Below are 14,632 nucleotides of genomic sequence, written 5' to 3'. Positions count from 1 at the left end.
GTAAGACCTTTCCCACCCTCTCTCCATTTACCAAATTTTTGCCCACAAAATTACACAGATTTCTCCAGAATCCAATAACAAATGCAGATGTTTTTAACATGAAAAAGTTTGCTTACAGAACTCAAATATTCTTCAAAGACTAAAGTTTGAAATCCATCTAATGTCAAACTCCTTTATCTAGAATCCATTCATTTTAAGTAAATAGCACTTTTAATATACTCCCAAAGTAAATAGACATTTCGATTAGTTGAAACATTAGAGTTACTCGGTAAGTTCTTACCTTGTTTTGGCCTGCTGTCACCCCCTATTATGTTTTACGCTTCCATTTACTTACACAGCGAGTCAGGCCTACCAGAAAAATGTACATGAGTTCAGGAACTTAGAGTACTCTGAGTTTTGCTCTAAGATTCATTATAGTGCTCAGTTCACTAGGTTCAGCTACTGGGCCACTGAAAAGCATGATTTAGAGCAGCAACTTCTCATTCTATGTGGAAGAGGCCAGTGGTACTCAGCATCTCTCCATGCTGGTCGGCGGTGGGGGGAAACTCACCCCAACCTCCCTTCTCTAGTCCCTCTCTGGTTTGCTCAATTAACCGCAGTGCAAATTCCACCAGCATCCGATCACCTGACCATTCTGGTATGTAGACTCCCAACCCCTCCTAGAATATGTCATGATAGAGTGATCCCAAGTGAGACCAGAGGCTTATCCCTTCAGAACGCCCACCACTGCTCTGATCCCCAACTCCGACTCTGTTAAGCTATTGCTTTTGTTTGTCCTCGTATCTTAATCAGCTTTTTTTTTTTTTCTTTTGAGCTGGCGTCTCACTCTGTTGCCCAGGCTGGAGGGTAGTGACACAATCTCAGCTCACTGAAACCTCTACTTCCCAGCTTCGAGCTACTCTCCTGCCTCAGCCTCCTCAGTAGCTGGGACTATAGGCATCTGCCACCATGCCTAGCTAATTTTGTGTATTTTTAGTAGAGATGGGGTTTCACCATGCTGGCCAAGCTGGTCTCAAACTCCTGACCTTGTGATCCACCCACCTTGGCCTCCCAAAGTGCTGAGTTTACAGGTGTGAGCCACCACACCCAGCCTCTAATCAGGTTTTAAGTCCCCTAGTATATGATGCTTTTGCATACTCCTGAAATCTTAAAGTATAAATTATATGATCTTTAATTGTTATACCATCCAGTCCTCAAAAAACTGTATTTAAAAAATAAAAATAAAAAAACCAGTAAAATCAGCTCCACTAGCATTTATGGAGTAGTTACTAATGCAGCAATGCTATTCTGAGAGGGAGGAACACATGGGTAGACATGAGAAGCCTTAGAGCTTACAGTGAGAAACAACATGGCCCAGTGGTGAGAATGTACACACAAATACAGTCTCTCTAAATACAGGGATATAAAACTGCATTTTTTAAAACTGCCATTTACACATCACATTGTATTCTAATTGCTTCATAGGTAAAAATACTTAAATGTTTTTCCTAATATCCCAAACTGGAAAGTGATGAACATATTTAATTCTCTCTCTTTTCATTTTACTTGATTTCTTAGACAATTCAGATACCGTGGGGGAACTTAGGGGAACAAGCTTGAAAACCAAAGTACTGAAGTAAAATTTATTGAGTGCTCACTATGTGCTAACTACTAGCATGGCAGATTCTGGGGATAAAACAGTGAGCAAAAACCAGCAGTGATCTTGCACTGATGGAGTTTACGGTGCAATGGAACGAACCGGTAATAATCAGACCAGTCAATGACGAATTATCACAGGAATAAGTGCTGCATAGTAGAGCCGGGGTGCTGAGTGCACAGCACAGAGGGCACAACGTGGACCTGGCCTGTGAGCAGGGAATGGACCGGGTGTCCAGGAGGGCTTCCCTGATCAAGGACACACAGCTAGAGGAAAATCCTGAGGAGCACAGGGAGGACACCAGGCAGAGAGAGGTAGGGGCAAATTCCTTGTGACTGGAGGGTGCAGGACAGTTCCAGGGAACTGAGAGGAAATGGGAACCAAAGGGCAAGGGACAGCTTGATGGGAAATGAGGGAAAAGCAGCAGGGAGGGACCAGACCTGGCAGGACCTTGTGGGTTGTGTGAAGGATAGATCTTCACCCTCAAGACAATAAGCAGCCACAAAGGAGTTCTGCCTCTGTTGCTAATTACATTCTAAGACCACTTATGGAGAGCATCTGGCGTAGTCCAAGATTGGTAGCAATAGGCAGCAAATGCTGATTCCCTCCCAAAGGCATCCTACAACATTTACTGCTTTATCCAAATAGTCTACCAATTAACAATCAAAATGAGTATCCCTTGTATTTTCACATCAGTATCATTGTGAATGAATTAGTATATTTGAGTCTTAATGGAATGTCCATTATCTCTCAATATACAAATACAACCAGCTTTTGATATCCAAAGATTCTACCTCTGAAACCAAATGCAGATCAAAATGCAGAATTCAATGGATGCAAAACCTGAGGATAGAGGGCTGATGTTTTGTATATATGGGTTCCAAAGAGCCAACTGCAGGACTTGAGTCTGTGCAACTGTTAATATCTGTGGGGGTCTGAGAACCAATTCCCCATAGATACCAACGCACAACTAGATATACAAAAAGCAATTGTAGTTTTATTCCCTAGAAATGAACATTCTGGAAATGAGATTAGGAAAACAATTTCATTGATAACAGCATCAAAAACAAAACAAAACAAAACAAAATAATGCTGGTAACTCCAAGAAATGAAGCACAAGATATATTCTGAAAACAATAAGAGTATTGGAAGAAATTTAAGAGAACCTGAACAAATAGAAGCACACCACATGTTCTTTAATATGGGAAGAACGTAGTATTATCAAGATGGCAACACTTAAAATTCATTGAAAACCTTAATATAATCGAGATGGTAGTATTCCTTAAGTTGATCTACAGATTCAATTCAATTTCTATCACAATTCAAGTTGCTTTTGTTCCCGGAAACCAGCAAGCTGACTCTAAAATTCATATGGAAATAGAAAGGATTCAGAATAACCAAAGCCATTTTGTAAAAAGAAGAGCAAAGTAGTACTCCCACTCCCATATTTCAAATTTTACTACAAATCAACAGTAATGAAGACTCTATGGACTGGCATGGAATAGATATATAGGTCAATGGACCAGAACTGAGAATCCAGATGTCAACTGATTTTTGACAAGGGTGCTAAGATAATTTAACGGGAAAAAGAGTCTCTTTTATTTTTTAACCAACAGAATTTTATTTCATTAAGCATGAAGTTACATTCACATTTGTCTACACACACAGTCAGTAAGGAAACAAAAACTATCAGCTTTCTTGCTGTAGTACCATATGTTCAGTGGCAGGCTCAGTTAAAGGCAGAGTCAACCCTGACGGGGACTCGAGATCAGTCACAACTACCTGGGAGGAGAACACAAAGACTGCCAGCTTTCTTGCTGTGGTGCCAGGTGTTCAGTGGCAGGCTCACTTGAAGGTGGAGTCAACCCTGACGGGGACTCCAGATCAGTCACAAATAGTTAGTGGAGAAAACAAAGACCGCCAGCTTTTTTGTTGTGGTGCCAAACGTTCAGTGGCAGGCTCACTTGAAGGCAGAGTCAACCCTGACGGGGACATGACATCAGTCACAACTGCTTGGGAGGAGAACACAAGGACCACCAGATTTCTTGCTGTGGTGCCAGATGTTCAGTGGCAGGCTCACTGGAGGTGGAATCAACCCTGACGGGGACTCGAGATCAGTCACAACTACTTGGGAGACACAAAGACAGCCAGCTTTCTTGCTGTGGTGCCGGATGTTCAGTGGCAGGGTCACGTGAAGGTGGAGTCAACCCTGACGTGGACTCGAGATCAGTCACAACTACTTGGGAGAAGAACACAAAGACCGCCAGCTTTCTTGCTGGGGTGCCGGATGTTCAGTGGCAGGCTCACTTGAAGGTGGAGTCATCCCTAACAGGGACTCGAGGTCAGTCACAAATACTTGGGAGGAGAATATAAAGACCACAGGCTTTCTTGCTGTGGAGTCAGATGTTCATTGAGTGGGAGGATCAATTGAAGGCATAGTGAACCATGATGCATACTCAAGATCTGTGCAAAGTACTTGGGAGGAGAACATATAGGCCACCAGCTTTCTTGCTGGGGTGCCAGATGTCAAGTGGCAGGCTCACTTGAAGGTGGAGTCAACCCTGATGGGGACTCGAGATCAGTCACAACGGCATGGGAGGAGAACACAAAGACCGCCAGCTTTCTTGCTGTGGTGCCAGATGTCAAGTGTCAGGCTCACTTGAACGTGGAGTCAACCCTGACCGGGACTCAAGATCAGTCAAAACTATGTGGGAGGAGAATACAAAGACCGCCAACTGCATTGTGGTGGTGTCGGATGTTCAGTGGCAGGCTTACGTGAAGGCAGAATCGACCATGATGGGGACTCGAGATCAGTCACAACTACTTGGGAGGAGAACACAAAGACCACCAGTTTCTTGTTGTGGTGCTGGATGTTCGGTGGCAGGCTCACATGAAGACAGAATCAACCCTGATGGGGACTCACGATTAGTCACAACTCCTTGGGAGGAGAAGACAAAAACCACAAGCTTTCTTGCTGTGGTGCCAGGTGTTCAGTGGCAGGCTCACTTGAAGGCAGAGTCAACCCTGATGGGGACTCAAGATCAGTCACAACTACTTGCAAGGAGAACACAAAGTCCACCATCTTTCTTGCTGTGGTGCCAGGTGTTCAGTGGCAGGATTACTTGAAGGCAGAGTCAACCCTGATGGGGACTTGAGATCAGTCACAACTATTTGGAGGGCAATGCAAAGACAAAAACCACCAGCTTTCTTGCTGTGGTGCCAGATGTTCTGTGGCAGGCTCACTTGAAGGTGGAGTCAACCCTGACGGGGACTCCAGATCAGTCACAAATAGGGGAGAAAACAAAGACCACCAGCTTTCTTGCTGTGGTGCCAGATGTTCAGTGGCAGGGTCACTTGAAGGTGGAGTCAACCCCGAAGGGGACATGACATCAGTCACAACTACTTGGGAGAAGAACACAAAGACCACCAGTTTCTTGTTGTGGTGCCGGGTGTTCAGCGGCAGGCTCACTGGAGGTGGAATCAACCCTGACGGGGACTCCAGATCAGTCACAACTACTTGGGAGACACAAAGACAGCCAGTTTTCTTGCTGTGATGCCGGGTGTTCAGTGACAGGGTCACGTGAAGGTGGAGTCAACCCTGATGTGGACTCGAGATCAGTCACAACTACTTGGGAGACACAAAGACAGCCAGCTTTCTTGCTGTGGTGCCGGATGTTCAGTGGCAGGCTCACTGGAGGTGGAATCAACCCTGACGTGGACTCGAGATCAGTCACAACTACTTGGGAGAAGAACACAAAGACCGCCAGCTTTCTTGCTGGGGTGCCGGATGTTCAGTGGCAGGCTCACTTGAAGGTGGAGTCATCCCTAACAGGGACTCGAGGTCAGTCACAAATACTTGGGAGGAGAATATAAAGACCACCAGCTTTCTTGCTGTGGAGTCAGATGTTCATTGAATGGGAGGATCAATTGAAGGCATAGTGAACCATGATGCATACTCAAGATCTGTGCAAAGTACTTGGGAGGAGAACATAAAGGCCACCAGGTTTCTTGCTGGGGTGCCAGATGTCAAGTGGCAGGCTCACTTGAACGTGGAGTCAACCCTGACCGGGACTCAAGATCAGTCAAAACTATGTGGGAGGAGAATACAAAGACCGCCAACTGCATTGTGGTGGTGTCAGATGTTCAGTGGCAGGCTTACGTGAAGGCGGAATCAACCATGATGGGGACTCAAGATCAGTCACAACTACTTGGGAGGAGAACACAAAGACCACCAGTTTCTTGTTGTGGTGCTGGATGTTCGGTGGCAGGCTCACATGAAGACAGAATCAACCCTGATGGGGACTCACAATTAGTCACAACTCCTTGGGAGGAGAAGACAAAAACCACAAGCTTTCTTGCTGTGGTGCCAGGTGTTCTGTGGCAGGCTCACTTGAAGGCAGAGTCAACCCTGATGGGGACTCAAGATCAGTCACAACTACTTGGAAGGAGAACACAAAGTCCACCATCTTTCTTGCTGTGGTGCCAGGTGTTCAGTGGCAGGATTACTTGAAGGCAGAGTCAACCCTGATGGGGACTTGAGATCAGTCACAACTACTTGGAGGGGAATGCAAAGACAAAATCACCAGCTTTCTTGCTGTGGTGCCAGATGTTCTGTGGCAGGCTCACTTGAAGGTGGAGTCAACCCTGACGGGGACTCCAGATCAGTCACAAATAGGGGAGAAAACAAAGACCACCAGCTTTCTTGCTGTGGTGCCAGATGTTCAGGGGCAGGTCACTTGAAGGCGGAGTCAACCCTGAAGGGGACATGACATCAGTCACAACTACTTGGGAGAAGAACACAAAGACCACCAGTTTCTTGTTGTGGTGCCGGGTGTTCAGCGGCAGGCTCACTGGAGGTGGAATCAACCCTGACGGGGACTCCAGATCAGTCACAACTACTTGGGAGACACAAAGACAGCCAGTTTTCTTGCTGTGATGGCGGGTGTTCAGTGACAGGGTCACGTGAAGGTGGAGTCAACCCTGACATGGACTCGAGATCAGTCACAACTACTTGGGAGAAGAACACAAAGACCACCAGCTTTCTTGCTGGGGTGCCGGATGTTAAGTGCAGGCTCACTTGTAGGCAGAGTCAACCCTGATGGGGACTCAAGATCAGTCAAAACTACGTGGGAGGAGAACACAAAGGCTGCCAGCTTTCTTGCTGGGGTGCCGGATGTTCAGTGGCAGGCTCACTTGAAGGTGGAGTCAACCCTGATGGGGACTCAAGATCAGTCACATCCACTTGGGAGGAGAATACAAAGACCACAAGCTTTCTTCCTGTGGTGCCAGATGTTCAGGGGATGGCTCACTTGTAGGCGGAGTCAACCCTGATGGGGCCTCAAGATCAGTCACAACTACTCGGAAGGAGAACACAAAGTCCACCAGCTTTATTGCTGTGGTGCCGGGTGTTCAGTGGCAGGATTACTTGAAGGCAGAGTCAACCCTGATGGGGACTTGAGATCAGTCACAACTACTTGGTGGGGAATGCAAAGACAAAAACCACCAGCTTTCTTGCTATGGTGCCAGGTGTTCAGTGGCAGGCTCACTTGAAGGCGGAGTCAACCCTGACGGGGACTCAGGATCAGTAACAAGTACTTGGAAGAACACAAAGTCCGCTAGCTTTCTTGTGGTTCTGGATATTCAGTGGCAAGATCACGTGAAGGCAGAGTCAACCATGACGTGGACTCAAAATCAGTCACAACTACTTGGGAGGAGAACACAAAGACTGCCAGCTTTCTTGCTGTGATGCCGGATGTTCAGTGGCAGGCTCACTTGAAGGCAGAGTCAATCCTGACGGGGACTCGAGGTCAGTCACAACTACTTGGTAGAACACAAAGTAGTTGGGACTGACCTCGAGTCCCTCTCAGGGTTGACCCACCCTTCAAGTGAGCCTGCCACTGGACATCTGGCATCAGAGCAAGAAAGCTGGCAGTCTTTGTGTTCTCCTCCCAAGTAGTTGTGACTGATCTCCAGTCAGACTGATCGTACTGCCAGCCTTCTTTCTGTGATTCTGGATGTTTAGTGGCAGGCTCACTTGAAGGCAGAGTCAACCCTGTCACGGACTTGAGATCAGTCAGAACTATTTGGGAGGAGAACACAATCACCAGATTTCTTGCTGCGATGCTGGATGTTCAGTGGCCGGCTAACTTAAAAGCACAGTCAAACCTGACAGGGACTCAAGATCAGTCACAAGTACTTGGGAAGAGGACGCATAGACCACAGCTTTCTTGTGGTGGTGCCAGATGTTCAGTGGCAGGCTCACTTGCAGGTAGAATCAACCATGATGGGGACTTGAGATCAATCAAAAGTACTTGGTGGGAGAGCTCAAAGACCACCAGCTTAATTGCTGTGGTGCTGAATGCTCAGTGGCAGGCTCACTTGAAGGTGGAGTCAACCTGACGGGGACATGAGATCAGTCACAACTACTGGGGAGGAGAACACAGACCACCAGCATTGTCATTGTGGTGCCAGATATTCAGTGGCAGGCTCACTTGAAGGTGGAGTCAACCCTGATGGGGACTCGAGATCAGTCACAACTATTTGGGAGGAGAACACAAAGACCACCAGCTTTCTTGCTGTGGTGCCAGATGTTCTGTGGCAGACTCACTTGAAGGTGGAGTCAACCCTGATGGGGACTCCAGATCAGTCACAACTACTTGGGAGGAGAGCACAAAACCCACCAGCTTTCCTGCTGTGGTGCCAGGTGTTCAGTGGCAGGCTCACTTGAAGATGGAGTCAACCCTGACGTGGACTCGAGATCAGTCACAACTACTTGGGAGAAGAACACAAAGACCGCCAGCTTTCTTGCTGGGGTGCCGGATGTTCAGTGGCAGGCTCACTTGAAGGTGGAGTCATCCCTAACAGGGACTTGAGATCAATCACAAATACTTGGGAGGAGAATATAAAGACCACAGGCTTTCTTGCTGTGGAGTCAGATGTTCATTGAGTGGGAGGCTCACCTGAAGGCATAGTGAACCATGATGCATACTCAAGATCTGTGCAAAGTACTTGGGAGGAGAACACAAAGGCCGCCAGCTTTCTTGCTGGGGTGCCAGATGTCAAGTGGCAGGCTCACTTGAAGGTGGAGTCAACCCTGATGGGGACTCGAGATCAGTCACAACGGCTTGGGAGGAGAACACAAACACCACAAGCTTTCTTGCTGTGGTGCCGGATGTTCAGTGTCAGGCTCAATTGTAGGCGGAGTCAACCCTGACGGGGACTCGAGATCAGTCACAACTGCGTGGGAGGAGAATACAAAGACCGCCAACTGTATTGTGGAGGTGTCAGAGGTTCAGTGGCAGGCTTACGTGAAGGCAGAATCGACCATGATGGGGACTCGAGATCAGTTACAACTACTTGGGAGGAGAACACAAAGAGCCCTGTTTCTTGTTGTGGTGCTGGATGTTCGGTGGCAGGCTCACATGAAGACACAATCAACCCTGAAGGGGACTCACGATTAGTCACAACTACTTGGGAGGAGAAGACAAAAACCACGAGCTTTCTTGCTGTGGTGCCAGGTGTTCAGTGGCAGGCTCACTTGAAGGCAGAGTCAACCCTGATGGGGACTCAAGATCAGTCACAACTACTTGGAAGGAGAACACAAAGTCCACCAGCTTTATTGCTGTGGTGCCAGGTATTCAGTGGCAGGATTACTTGAAGGTGGAGTCAACCCTGATGGGGACTCAAGATCAGTCACAACTACTTGAGAGGAGAACACAAAGACCACCAGCTTTCCTGCTGGGGTGCCGGATGTTCAGTGGCAGGCTCACTTGAATGTGGAGTCATCCCTAACAGGGACTTGAGGTCAGTCACAAATACTTGGGAGGAGAATGTAAAGATGACCAGCTTTCTTGCTGTGGAGTCGGACGTTCATTGAGTGGGAGGCTCACTTGAAGGCAAAGTGAACCATGATGCATACTCAAGATCTGTGCAAAGCACTTGGGAAGAGAACACAAAGGCCACCAGCTTTCTTGCTGTGGTGCCAGATGTCAAGTGGCAGGCTCACTTGAAGGTGGAGTCAACCCTGATGGGGACTCGAGATCAGTCACAACTGCTTGGGAGGAGAACATAAAGACCGCCAGCTTTCTTGCTGTGGTGCCAGGTGTTCAGTGGCAGGCTCACTTGTAGGCAGAATCAACTCTGACGGGGACTCGAGATCAGTCACAACTACTTGGGAGGAGAAGATAAAAACTACAAGCTTTCTTGCTGTGGTGCCAGGTGTTCTGTGGCAGGCTCACTTGAAGGCAGAGTCAACCCTGATGGGGACTCAAGATCAGTCACAACTACTTGGAAGGAGAACACAAAGTCCACCAGCTTTCTTGCTGTGGTGCCAGGTATTCAGTGTCAGGCTCACTTGTAGGCAGAATCAACCCTGATGGGGACTCGAGATCAGTCACAACTACGTGGGAGGAGAATACAAAGACCGCCAACTGTATTGTGGTGGTGTCAGAGGTTCAGTGGCAGGCTTACCTGAAGGTAGAGTCGACCATGATGGGGACTCGAGATCAGTTACAACTACTTGGGAGGAGAACACAAAGAGCCCAGTTTCTTGTTGTGGTGCTGGATGTTCGGTGGCAGGCTTGCATGAAGACAGAATCAACCCTGATGGGGACTCACGATTAGTCACAACTACTTGGAAGGAGAAGACAAAAACCACCAGCTTTCTTGCTGTGGTGCCAGGTGTTCAGTGGCAGGCTCACTTGAAGGTGGAGTCATCCCTAACAGGGACTTGAGATCAGTCACAAATACTTGGGAGGAGTATGTAAAGACCACCAGCTTTCTTGCTGTAGAGTCGGACGTTCATTGAGTGGGAGTCTCACTTGAAGGCATAGTGAACCATGATGCATACTCAAGATCTGTGCAAAGCACTTGGGAGAACACAAAGGCCGCCAGCTTTCTTGCTGTGGTGCCAGATGTTCAGTGGCAGGCTCACTTGAAGGCGGAGTCAACCCTGAAGGGGACATGACATCAGTCACAACTACTTGGGAGGAGAACACAAGGACCACCAACTTTCTTGCTGTGGTGCCGGATGTTCAGTGGCAGGCTCACTGGAGGAGGAATCCACCCTGATGGGGACTCCAGATCAGTCACAACTACTTGGGAGGAGAATACAAAGACCGCCAGCTTTCTTGCAGTGGTGCCAGATGTTCCGTGGCAGGCTCACTTGAAGGCGGAGTCAACTCTGACTGGGAGTTGAGATCAGTAACAAATACTTGGGAGGAGAATATAAATACTGCCAGCTTTCTTGCTGTAGTGTCGGATGTTCATTCTGAGGTAGGCTGACTTGAAGGCAAAGTAAACCCTGATGGTTACTCGGGTCTGTCAGTGTACTTGGGAGGAGAACACAGAGATCACCAGCTGACCTGCTGTGCTGCCGGATGTCCAGTGGCAGGCTCACTTGAAGGTGACATCACCCCTGACAGGGACTCCTGACCAGTCACAACTGCTTGGGAGGAGAACACAAAGACCACCAGCTTGCTTGCTGTGGTGCCGGATGTTCAGTGGCAGGCTCACCTGAAGGCAGATTCAACCCTGTCAGGGACTCGAGATCAGTTAGAACTATTTGGGTGGAGAACATAACCACCAGGTTTCTTGCTGTGTTGAGGGATGATCAGTGGCAGGCTCACTTGAAGGCAGAGTCAACCCTGACAGGGACTCGAGATCAGTCACGTCTGCTTGGGAGGAGAACACAAAGGCCGCCAGCTTTGTTGTTGTGATGTCACATGTTCAGTGGCAGGCTCACTCTAAGTTGGAAACAATCTTAATGGAGACTCAAGGTCAGTAACAACTACTTCGGAGGAGAACACGAGGTCTGACAGCTGTCTTGCTGTTGTTTTGGATGTTCAATAGCAGGCTTATTGGAAGGCAGAAGTATCTTGAAGGGAACTCGGGATCAATCAGAATGAGTTTTGTTCAGTAGCAGGGTCATTAGAAGATGGAATCAACCCTGCAAGGAACTCGCTTTTACCTTCAATATTTGGGGGTTGGGGGAAAAAAGCCAGGTCTTGGTGGAAGATTCGGAGGAAAACCCCTGGGTGGATAGGCATTCCTCACTGCGAATGGAGCATATGGTGGACCTGCGAAATCGCTTGGTGGAAAATCGTGTGGAGAAACTCCCAACAGGGATCCCGGAGGAGGTGGGGGGAAAGGTGCTCCTCTTCTCATGTCGGTAACATTTGTGTGATGCTCTCTGCCAAATCCTGCGTTTGGAACATCAACTGCAGAAGGATATTTCTGTAAAAATTTGAATTTCATCTCTGTGTCAGCTAATTTGTGTCTGTACTTAGCATTTTCTTTCCTTAGTCCATTGAGGTTTATTCCAGCAGTCCGAGCTGCCAACCAATTGTCATGTGCTTTTTTCTTAAGGATTAAAATCTGATCTTGATGAGAAAGAATCATTCTTTCCAACTCCTGTTGAAGACGTTGGGCTTGCTTTCTATACTTGTCCAGCTGGTCAGTGGTATAGTTGATATTTTCATCTTGTTTAGAACGTTTCTCTTGTCTCTCTAACTGGTAATTTTCCTCTACAGTGAATGTTTTGTAAAGTCTCCTTGTCGTTTCTTCATGTAATTCAGTCATTACTTCAAGTTTCTGTTGAAGCTTCTGATTCTCACATTCAAAATCTTTGTTTTCTGACTGCAAAGATGCTTGTTCAGATTGAAGATGTTTAATATGCTCCATAAGCTGCTTCTCTGTTTTATCAGTTTCAGACAACTGAATATTAATTTGGTTCCTTTCTCCTTCTAAACTTTTCAAAGAAGCATTTAAGTTAGCAGCATGAATCAGTTTCTTCAAAGCTCCTTTCGGAGGACCAACTAAGGAAGCGCCACTCTCTGATTCCCTCTTCATTTCTACTTTCGAGTTATGATCGTCCATCACGTCTTCTCCAAGCACAGCAGCCCAATCTTTCATTTTCAGCAACTGTTTAGTCAGCGTCTTGATGCGCTCGTCTTTGTCATTTAGAACTTGTTCTGTGTGTACTTTGGAGTCTTCAAATATTATTTTCTGTTTATTAAGTTCACTCACTTGTTCTTTCCATACTTCAGCTTCTTGCAAAAGATGTTTCTGGCTTTCCTGAAGTTGAGAATTTTCATTTAAAGCATCTTTTATCACTATCTTCAGTTGTTCACCATTCATTTGAAATACGTTCAAGGGCATTTTGGCTTCAGCTAGTTGGGATTTCAGGGATTTTGACAGATCTTCTAGAGATTGTCTTATTTCTGAAGTATCCGCCATCAACTGATGTTGTCTAGAATGTTTGTATTTCTCTTCCTTTAACTCTTTTTTTAGATACTGGATTTCGTCCTCCATTTCAGAAATGGACCTGTTCAGCTTTTCACAGGCTGCCTCCAAACTTTGTGCTTCTGCTGCCTTTTTCTCAAAGCTAACGTCCTGTAAAGATGACTCTCTTTCATAGCCTTCGTAGCTTTTTTGTAGAAAACTAAATTTTTCAAGTAATTTACATTTTTCTGTAATTTGCTCAGAAAGCTCTTCAGCAAGCTTCTTCTCTCTTCCCACATATCGCCGACTCCTGACGGATCTAAAACCTCGCCACAAAAAAAGGGGAATAGCAACAAACCCGATAACACCTGCCCATACCACTAATTCCCACGGAAAACCACCAGAATCTGATACCATGCTTTGCAGCAGCGCCGCCACAATCCCGTGTGGCTTCTCCATGGCCAGCCCCAGGTAGGGCTCGGGAGCGGCCCCAGGCTCCTACATCGCGCCGAGGCTGTTGCGGTGGTCGCCGCAGTAACCCCGGCACTTGGAATCAGTAGCCTTCAGTCTGGAACCGGAGCGGACCACCGCGGAGCCGGCCGCGGGGGGAGCTGGGGGGATGGGCGGTGGGTGGGTGCAGGGCACTGGAGAGCAGGCAGCCCCCGCCTGGAACCCAGAGCCACACGCGGCAACCGGAGCAGACCACCGCGGAGCCGGCTGCGGGGGGAGCTGGGGGGATGGGGACACCCACAGGCCTCCCAGGCCCACGCTGCCCACCCCGACTCCCGTGTTACACTTTACATCTTCAGGTGGCGCAGGTCCGGGCCTGACCCCCATTTACCTTTTTTTTTTTTATTGGTAGTACCATATTGTGTTAATTAGCTTTTTAATAATAAGAAGATTTGCCAAGAAGAGACTGCAGATTTATGATTCTTCAAAATTGCCTTGGCCATGATTGACATTTTGCTCTTCTATGTGAATCCTACTATCAACATGTGAAGTTTCATTTAAAAAACCATTTTGGCTATTTTTTGTTTGTTTTTAGAAACAGGTTCTCACTCTGTCACCCAGGCTAGAGTGCAGGGGTGCACAGCTCACTGCAGCCTCAAAACCCTGGCCTCAAGAGCTCCTCCCACCTCAGCCTTCCAAGTAGCTAGGACTACAGGTGTGTGCCCCGACAGCGAGACATTTTGGTGTTTTGAATTGCCTTATATTTACAGGTGATTTGGGACAAATTTCCTTTTTGCATCATGAAGGTAACATTTTCCTTCTTTAAGATTCTCTTTTGTGTCCCGCACAAACATTTTGTAATTTTCTATGTTGATGTTTTGTGCATATTTTGTTTTTATTACTAGTTTTAAAGTAGCTTTTAAAAAATCACTTTTTTTTTGACAGTGTCTCGCTGATGATAAGGCCCAGCCCTTCACAGGAGTGGCAGGAGGAGTTTGATCATATGATGCTAGCGAGAAAACATCCCTCATAAAGTGAAAATGACGTAATAGAACGACGTGGTCCTGGTGGCCGAAGGCAGTTCCCCTCTTTCCCAGCACTCCTCCGTGCTCTTGGGAGCCATTAGTCATGGCCCATCCTCTCCTGCAATCCAGCCTTTAATTAACTCTGCTCTGCTGATGGTCTTGTTAGCAAACATGACAGCAGGTTAAAAGAGGGATGAGGCGGTCCGCGGGGGGCCCGGGGTGCAGACGGAAGGCCGAGGCCGCAGTTCCTCCCGCAGCCCCCAGTCCAGCACCTTCGCGCGAGGCTCAGCGACAAGAGGCC

General features: G+C 47.4%; 1 pseudogene; it reads right to left on the bottom strand.

The window, feature by feature from the left end:
* Positions 1 to 12,213: 12,213 nt before the first annotated feature.
* Positions 12,214 to 13,360, bottom strand: LOC101046818 (cTAGE family member 8-like; annotated as a pseudogene).
* Between the last annotated feature and the right edge of the window lie 1,272 nt (positions 13,361 to 14,632).

This window comes from Saimiri boliviensis, chromosome 4 (assembly GCF_048565385.1).
Source record: "Saimiri boliviensis isolate mSaiBol1 chromosome 4, mSaiBol1.pri, whole genome shotgun sequence".
NCBI lineage: Eukaryota > Metazoa > Chordata > Mammalia > Primates > Cebidae > Saimiri > Saimiri boliviensis.
The sequence above is the reverse complement of the archived record's forward strand: the minus strand, read 5'-3'. Positions and strand labels throughout refer to the sequence as shown.